This window comes from Cimex lectularius, unplaced genomic scaffold (genome assembly GCF_000648675.2).
Source record: "Cimex lectularius strain Harlan isolate CLEC.00 unplaced genomic scaffold, Clec_2.1 scaffold138, whole genome shotgun sequence".
Lineage (NCBI taxonomy): Eukaryota > Metazoa > Arthropoda > Insecta > Hemiptera > Cimicidae > Cimex > Cimex lectularius.
The window spans coordinates 223,398-233,323 of NW_019394229.1; positions in this window are offsets into that span (position 1 = coordinate 223,398).

A 9,926-nucleotide genomic window follows, 5' to 3' on the forward strand; every position below is an offset into this window, starting at 1 on the left:
TGTTTTTGAATCGTTTTTTTTTTAAAGAACGAGAAATTGCGTTTGGTATGATAATAAGCTCACTAGAATCAATGAATTGTAAATTAAAAATGTGTGGTGATTGGTGACCGTTGCCACCCGGGCTTCTGGCGCTAAAGGTCCTTAAAAAACCTTAATATAAAGAAGTGGCAGTCAAACGTGTATCAGGAACTCGGCCGATGGGTTACCCGCAGAGGATCGAATAAGAAAGATAATCCCTTCCTCCACCGCGAATATATTGATATATTGTAGAACCCCTATAAATTATAGCTTAACCTTGGAAAGTGCACTTTTTCCTATAAGCCTAAGCATTTTCCTCGGTACCTCTTCGTGCACCTCTTGGTATGAGAATTGCCTTACCGTAACCGAGCTAATGCATCACTCTCACAAACTATATACTTCCTATTACTTGAGGCTACCTTTATTCCAATTGTCTCTATTATCTATGTCCAATTGCATTGGTAAAACATTGAGGCTTTATTTCTGTCTGTTGGCAATCTCAAAAGCTACCTTTATACATAAATATATAAGGGTGGAAGGTCGCGAGTGCGGTTTGAATTGCTATAGTGCTGTAGTTACTCCACTGACTAAGAATATGTCATTCCAGATTGGTACACTTAAACATACTTTTGTTCAAAGCATACGTATGTATCCAGTATGCCCAGAAAGGTTGCTCGGTGTATGTCTCTTTTTTGTAGTGTGTCATTCCATGACTCCATATAAAGAACGAGCATGAATAAGAATTGTGCTTGAGCACAGCACGGAATATGGGGTGGTTTTTATAGGAACTCCTTTTATTTAATGTTTCTACTCGTACCTGGTCGATATATCATTTTGATTATATTGAGATTGAATATCAAGAACATCACCACCCTACTTGAGTAAATGAGAAGTACTCGTAATTCGGAAAAAGAATATTTATAGTGTGAGGGTGTTTAAAAACTACTGCGAGATGAAATGACCGAGGCTTTCGCAGCTCTGTACTAACATCGGCGGCCGTACATACTATATCTATGAGGGTTCCAAAAACATATCTAATTAACTGAGTACCATAATAATTGAGAGTGGAATATTGATCACTTCTTCGACTATTAGACTAGTTATGTCGTACATACATGTAAAGGTAAATGGAGGTATATGAAATAATCCATTATCGTACTTGAATAAATTGTAAATAAAAAAATATATTTAAAAATGAGTGGTTATATGTGGAGCTGGGTTTTTATATGTAAATCATTCAATCTTCTGTCTTCCCTGGCCGATTCCTCCACGAACAAGTAGCAAAAAAAGGCCTTTCTTTTATTTAATTATTTTTCAAGGATCAATTCAACAACTTTATTAATTATCTCTCCTGTATATAATATATCTATGAGGGTCCCAAAAACATGAGTACCATAATAATTGATGGTGGAATATTGATCACTTCTTCGAACTTCTTTTAAATAAGTTATGTAGTGCATATATGTAAAGGAAAATGGCAGTACATGAAATAATCCGCAATCCTACTTGAATGAATTGTAAACAAAACATGTATTTAAGAATGTGTATTTATATACGTAGAGCTGATATATGTAAATGAATCAATCTTCCTGGCCGATTCCTCTACGAACAAGTAGCAAAAAAGGACTTTGGTTTATTTAATTATTTTTCAAGGATCAATTCAACAACTTTATTAATTATCTGTCCAATCTTTAACAGCGACTAAAAAAATTAATGGAAAATCAATGTATGACGATTGTAAGATTCATATCAACAAAAATTTATCGTTACAAACTTTTTCGTTCTTTTCCTGCATTTTTTGTGGCAGGACGAGCAGGAATCTACCTACATAATAGCAAGTAACTTCGAAAACTAGAAATGTCATTTCATTTATTTAATTGTTTCTCAGAGGTGATGGATAGTTCCATTAATTGCTTGTTAAATATTATCTAACGATTTATCTGTTCTTTTAATTTCGATAAAGACCAAAACCGAATTAATCTCTCGATGATCAGTTGTTTAATAGAGAGTCCTTTTGGAACTCGTTTCATCATTTAGATAATAAAATGAATGAGCTATTAACTTTCAATTTTCATCCTTCCTGAAAGCCGATTTTTGTAATGAAGGTATAATTAAAAATTAACAATAATGATAAAAAATATATCATTATCCTAATCCAGTAGTGCCCAAGTTTAATTGAAATATGGCCGACGTTGTTTCTGATTTATCGATTTCCCATGACGATAAGGGTAGTTTTGCGTAAAGAAGCGAAATTAGAAATTTCTAATCGGCCCGACAGCAGCTTCGCATAAATAATTGAATGTTTCGGCTCGATGGGATCCGTCATCGAGAAGGAAACAGCTTTGTGCTGACTGTTATTACGTGGAAGGAAATTCTTATGAAAGACGAGGATGCTATTAATGCCTTTAATTCTACGAACGGCATATGAAGAGCGAGACTTATTTATCCGATCCGTCTAACATCGAACATAAGTCACGGCTCTCCATATGGTCGTAACGGATACCCTCGGGCCGGGATGGAGAATTTCTCCTGACAATGAATCGGATCCGGCCCTTGAAGCAACTAGAGAAAAGCTCTGGACGAGTTGATGGGCAAAAATCTTTCTCAACGCCAATCCAATTTTTTTTACATTTATCAATTCTGGCCAATACTTTCTTTTCTCTGCGAGCAAAGAATGCCAACGAAGGGTAAATAAAATGCGTGTCACTACTCCAAAAACCTGATTGTACGCTATGGAACAGAAGTGTTATTTTGACGTTAAGTAAAACTATAACGGTCTTGGTTTAGATAAAAAAAAGTCAGTGTCAAAAGCGGAATCGAAGACCTTACATAAAAAGAATAATTAATTGAAAGAAGTAGTTTGGTCAATTGACTACAGAAAATATTTTTTAGACTTTTAGGGTCTTTTTTTATGAAAAAGTTAAAATACAATTTTAACAATTACAATAATAATTGTAATTTTTTTACTATTACCATTATTTTAATAAAAGGAAAATTTTAAAAATAAAAGGCACTGTAAGGGAAACAGAATTTATTCACTCCAATTATTTTTTTTTTTTTTAATTATATTTACACTCTTCCTTCTTTTAAAAAGGAATCTTCAAACATAAATCTTTACAAAATAAAATCAATTCTTCTTGAAACAATATAAAAAAAACTTAAAATATAATTAAGAAGTATTTAAACTATTGTTAAAAATAAATTAATTCCTAATATTTATGTATGCGCAATCCCCAAGGAATAAAATTAAGGAAATATGGAATAGGAAAAAACTCACACGATGAATGCCATTTTCCTGATGTTTTCTCATAAGACGATTCTTCACAAGCCAAGTTGAAGCAGCTACGTTCGAGGTGGTTTGTTCGCAGTCTCCCAATGAAATGCCTCCTGTCCACCGCCTTTTAGCCTTTCTGCACTTTTGTCTCCCACGAGTTCTAAAGTCCATCACCTCCTTCGAAAACCTGATGATCTTTTGGGTACCAGGTCACAAGGGTATATTGTGTTATTAAAAAGCAAACATACTGGGTAAAGGATGGTCTCCAAGACCATATATAGGTCTTGAATCTACTTGTAATAACAGAACAACAGAATCCTCAAAATGGATCCGAAAAAGGTAAAAGGAGACATGGATAAACTCTAGGGGTAATAAACACAGTAAAATTTTGGTAAAAACAGTTACACCCCCTTAGGCATAGGATGAAGAGAATAGACAAAGAGAAACAAAAACCTATCTTTTGATTAAAACTCAACTGCTTAAAATTATATATGATTTAAACATAAATAAAAACATAAACTGTGTAAAACAATTTTACCAAAAATGTTTCAATGAAGAAAACATTCAGCCTAGTGCGGATTATTTCCACCTCGTACGTTGATCACCGCTTGCAATCGATGTGGGATCGATTTTATGAGGTTATGAATGTATTGCTATGAAATATTTTCAAACTCCTCCAACAGCGCCATTCATAAATCCTGTAAATTCTCTGACACCACTGTACGATTTTTTATTCTTTATGCGAGCCGAAACCAAAGTTGTTCGATAGGATTTAAGTCGGGAATATATACCTGGCCAGTCCAAACAAGGAATTGAAGCCTGTTCCAAATAGTCGGTCCTAGCCGTGTGGGGCCGGATTGTCACGCATAAAAATAAACCGTTGCCAATTAGTGGTGTACAAGGAACAACTTCTGATAACTTATTTTCAATGTATTTCACAAATGTTAGGGAATCTCGATGAAGATCAAGTTTGTGCGACCTTCCATAGAAATGTCTGCGCAAAACATAACACCACCACTTTCATAGCTGAGAAAATTTTTGAAAATTTGGAGAGAATATTGGAGATTTTTCGCTCGGCTTCCAGTGTATATTCTCAGAAATCCAACAAGCACTGAACGCTTTAAATTCTTCAACCTTCAACTGCGGGTCTGGGAATGCCTAAACTTCTACAAGTCCAGAAGAATCAGGAAACTCTTCGGGGATTAAAGGCAACGAACAAGCTGACAAAGTAGTAAATAGAAGTTTGAATCCCCGAACCTTGACACTGACTTTTTTTATCTCAACCAAAACTTTAATTTGAAAATAATTTATTTGGTCAAGACCACGAAACCTAATGGATTTAAAGGCAAAATGAGGTATACTTCACTAAAGCTCTCCAAGGCTATTTCATTTGTCGCCGAGAATCAAATAAATTACACATTTGAAAAATGGAAAAAAAGAGCGAAAATTCAAAAGGGGGGTGGAGGTGGGAAGTTGGTGGCCGAGGGGATCGAAGCCACGATAGCTCAAGTGGTAGAGCAGCGGGGTATTTAGCCGAAGGTCGTAGGTTCGAATCCCGCTCGTGACACTCACTTTTTTATCCCAACCAAAACCTTAATTAATTGAAAATAATTTATTTGGTCAGGCGAACCACGAAAACTAATAAATCAAGTAAATAGAAAAACACTTTGAACCAAAACAGTTAATTTTCACACCCCAAAGCATGCTGACTAAACAAATAGTAGAGAAAAAATCCTAAAAAAAGTCTGAGCCGGATAAATTCACCAAAAATGCAAGAAACCAAGTGTAAACAAATCAAACAAGTTATTCAAACAGGACAATAAATCCTCTCAACAAGCGAGAATTAAATAAAATATAAGTTTTTCTATTGGTCATTGCCCATGTGATTACGATCTTACAAAATTTGAAAAAAATTATACAGAACCCAGCAGGGTAAACCACAAAACAGCAGAGACGTCGACACATGTCTTCTAGCCATGAAACATTACAGCCTCTTCTGAAATGGCCACCCTAACGTCTAAAGAACTAAGCGAAGAGGAACTCTGTAAAGTGCTCAACTACCTTAAGGGTAGTAAACTTTCTGGAATTTGCGAATAAAGATGGGTCAATTCCCCAATCGATTTTTCAGGTCGCAGTGGAAGAGAGTTATACGGTCGTCATCAGTGAACCGAGGTAAAAATGAAAGAAACTTCATCTTTCATAAAAGGAATAAATTTTTAAAAAGCAGCAATTTGAAATATTTATCTATGTGTTTAAAAGTAATGAAATGAACCGTTTTATGATTATAGTGATGGATCAAAATAATTTGTAATTTTCAAGGGCGACGGACATAAAGATTAAAGCGTAAATGCTGTATAATTTCCTGTATTTGAGAATATAATTATTCTTCTAGTTGAAATGATTGAAAATAGCGAAATTGCTGATTTGCTTAAAAATAAAAAACTCATAAATAGTATTTACAGACACCATTATGTTTTTAAAAAAAGACTAATGCAACAATTTCAAAAGTAAAAAATAAAAACCCATCAAACTTGTTTAGAATACGATTTTGGTCACTGAAATAATTTAGGCGCAAAAAATGCGACCACTCATTTGCACAATCAATTCTTTACGATTGAAAACGGCCGGAGCTCGTCCATTCGAGGCCGGTGGGATCAATGAAGTTATGCAATAGGAGTTGGTCGTATGTTCATTAGCGGTCTTAATGATCAGTATAATTGCAGGGAAGGGAACAGTGCTCCGGGCGAGCCCCCAGGCGCTACCACTAAGAAGATTTGTATTGAGCCGAAAAAACGATCCGGTCCTCAATTTGCCCCCAGGTTTACTATTAGTGGTGAAAAGATTTCTAAAATTTATTCGGTCTCATTTACCAATTTATCATTAAAGACTTTTAGCTACTAATTTAGAACTTGAAACTATTTCTGTCAATGAATGGTTGTATGAAGTTATTAAATCATAATTCACTGAAACTTGCAAATCGACAAACTCCACATCAATTAAGGTTATCTTAAGATAATCAATATTTTTAATAATACGAATTATCCAATAAAATATGAAAAGAAAATATTAAAACTTCTTTTGCTTTTTTCCTCTTCTTCATTTTTTGTTGTTCAAATAGGAATAAACTCACTAGCATTTCATGTGTTCGTTTATGTATTCGTACAATATTCCGAGTGCATTCTTTCGGTTCTCACTCATCTAACCCTCTGTTCTTCTTTTTCTTTTTCCTCATCTTCGTCTTTTCTTGTTCAAATAGGAATATGCTCACTAGCATTTCATGTATATATTTATTTTCAAGGGTGCCTTTATCNTCTCTCTCTCTCTCTCTCTCTCTCTCTCTCTCTCTCTCTCTCTCTCCCTCTTTCTCTCTCATTCTATCAATCTGTTTGTCCATATATTTACCTATCACCTATGCGTCTATGTATCTAGGTTTAGTTTTCTTTCTTACAATTATATTTTCCGTCAATTTTAATATGGATAGAAAGTATCATCCTTTTGTAATTCCGAAGCTTATAATAGTGCTTTTGAAATTTTAGGTTTTAGAAGCGCTCACATCGGAATGACTCACAATTTTTGTTTGGTTAATTGATATATTCCCGCGTCCATTAGAAAAACCTCGGTGTGAATAAATAGAATTAGTGATAATTAAGGAACCGATTTTCTTAAAAATGGATCTCAACGGTTTAATTTAATTTACTTATCATTGTAGAAAACATGTTTGTGAAGAGAACATATGCAATGAAAACATTTCATGGAACTGTATAGAAAATAAAAATCATGATTATATTTGAAAGTTATCCATTTACATACTATGGAGGACAGCAATATGTTAAGAATAATTTATTGTCCCTTTTCATCACGGCTTATTGTCATGCTAGACAGTCTTTGAAATTTTTATTCAGGAATAACATTTATCAGGCGTTTCTTACTTTTGATAGTTTCAATTGAATCAATACCGATTTACACGACCCCCCCCCCGAATTGTGATGAGCTCCCTTTCGGTTGTACAATCGGGCTAATTCCACCGAACCCTGGTTAGTTGTGCAAACCGAAGAAGGCGGGTGTCCACAAAGAGAACTCGTGCCCTCTGAATCACAAATTGCCGCACGCCCCCAGAACACCGATATTTGTACACGGATATGCTAATAGCTCTCCGAGAGCACGAACTGTACCTATAGCTGTTAACCACTCCCCACTTCACTAATCTCAGCTTCCATCTGCCGGAATCCTCCACCTTCGGGGGTCAGTGTTTACTCTACCCGCAACCGACGATTATGTTTTATTAAACGCCCTCTAAAAATAATTTCGTTCCATTCAAGCTCGTTATAAGAAAGAGCACAGGGGAGAATCGGTTTCGCCGAGTTTTACCAGCACGAATATTTCGTACGGTTCACTTTCTTCCGTCTCAAGGCTTCGTTGTCCGAGGCCTCGTATGTGCCTTTGGCATTTCTGAACAGTTACTTGTGCAATATGGAATAAAGAAACGAACGAGGCTCAAGGCAACCTGGGCTGACCAGGAAACACTTGATAAAGGCTATCTTGCGGTGTCGGGCCCGGTTAAGGGCGAAAATAATAAAATTACCCCTCGCCGTCTGAAAAGAAAGCGTGAGCAGCTTAAATTTTTATTGTATAGTAGAATATCTCTTCACAAGCTTATTTGGCTTTGAAATCGTGTTCGTGACTTTTCAATTTGGAATTGACTAGCTCTATAAAAAAATGCTAAACCTTAAATATATTCATAGTTATTGAACGAAAAATCCATCATTTTTTTCAAGTAATTGGTCAATTATAGAAGTCTTTCACTGAGTCAAATAAATAGTCAAACGTTAAATTTTATGCTTCAATAGTACTGCAATAATTTTAATAAAGTTGATCTGTTGGTTGGTATTCGAGTAGATAAATTTATGCTGAACTGATCGACACCCATCACATCTGAAAGAATAGAAGGACGTAGTAAATTATCAAAGTCGACTAGTTCAATTTAATTTGCTTAATAATCATTTCTTGACTAATTATTTTTTATTACATATAATATTACAGTGCATCTAGTAATTTTGTGGTTAATTATAGCCTTCAAGAAAGTTGTTAATCAGTTTTATAATTTCCTTTCAATTACATTATGTACACGTACAAGTATTCATATTTTTTCTTTATGGATGTGTTTACAAGAAAGTTTTAGACTGGTTAGTTGAAGAAAGGGAAAAGCCAAAAATTGGCATGAACCTTTGAAAGAAACTTTCAGGATCGAGACTAGCTATCTAAATTTTACCATCAGAAAATAAAACCAATTTCTCCCTTTTACACATTATTGACAATTAGATTCGAACATTTATACTTTAATCATATTAGAGATTATAAATGATAGGGTGAGTGTGGAGTTCAATCCTTTTTAAAAAAGATGGTTCCTACTCACATTAATTAATGTCAGTCTTAATGTGAGTAGGAACCATCTTTTTTAAAAAGGATTAATCATATTATGTTTAATGTGAAAAATATATTTTCTCTTGAGAGTGTTTTTTTAAAATTTAAATGTAAATTAATAACTTTTTATTTCTTTATTTCGTTGAGATCTTATATTTATATGTCATACCATATATAATTGCTTCCTACTTTTTTTGTGAAGAAAAAACACTATTTTTTTTGCGAGGTCTGTGTGGTGATGAACCTTTAGTTTGATGCTTTTCAGAGCAGGGTTTGACCAACTACAGAATATGAGAAGAATCCGACACCGTTCTGCCAGCCAAAACAGCGAGGATAGGCATTTTTTATTGCATCAAGAGAACTTTTTTTTTAAGTGTAAACAAACTTTTTTTTTTGTAAAATGGCCGCCTCAAAGTCTCCAAAAAACTAATTAAACCTGAGTCATTGATTCAACAGAAAGGATAGAACAAAGGGCAAAAGCCTCAAATAGACCACAGAAAAGGAAGGCAGAAAATTGCAATGGATCTTTACAACATACTTTGTCACGTAACAAAACAATTTTGTTTAAAAAAAGAAGCTGACTCAAAAATATGAATTAAATCAAAAAGCTCATAGCCGCTTGCAAAAGAAACCAAAATGGATATTTCATATCAGATAATATTGCACAAGCTGAACGAGGTTCCAAAAATCGCAGGTCCTTCCTTTTCCAGTCCTGGTCTAGAAGAGAGCGAGAGTCCTTCCATTGTCGGAAGGAGGCCTTGAACCGATGATGCCCGAGGGCAGCCATAAGTACGCGATAGTTAGCCGTTTAATTAAGTCATTATGAATTATAAATACTCCGGCTTATCAATTATTTATTTCGAAAAGCATGGAAATATAGGTTGATGGATGGTAAGCTCAGTTAACGGGATGGCCTATTTTTCTAACATTCATAACACATGTTGCTAAAAAATGGCCATCTATAAATGACACTCATTTATCTAGATATTCCAGCATTGTTTTTCCTACCACGGATGAACGATGTATGAACCTGGGATGATAGATTATTGTCAATCGCGGTTGTCCGAGGCTATCCAGACATGGAAAGAGCAGTATAGCCATCGCAATCGGTCTTGTCGGCTGTCATCCGACCGGCTAATAGCAGAGGACAACTGCTACTCGATCCATCCGATGTGCCGACTTATGACCGCATTCCTGCTCATTCACCTTTGAC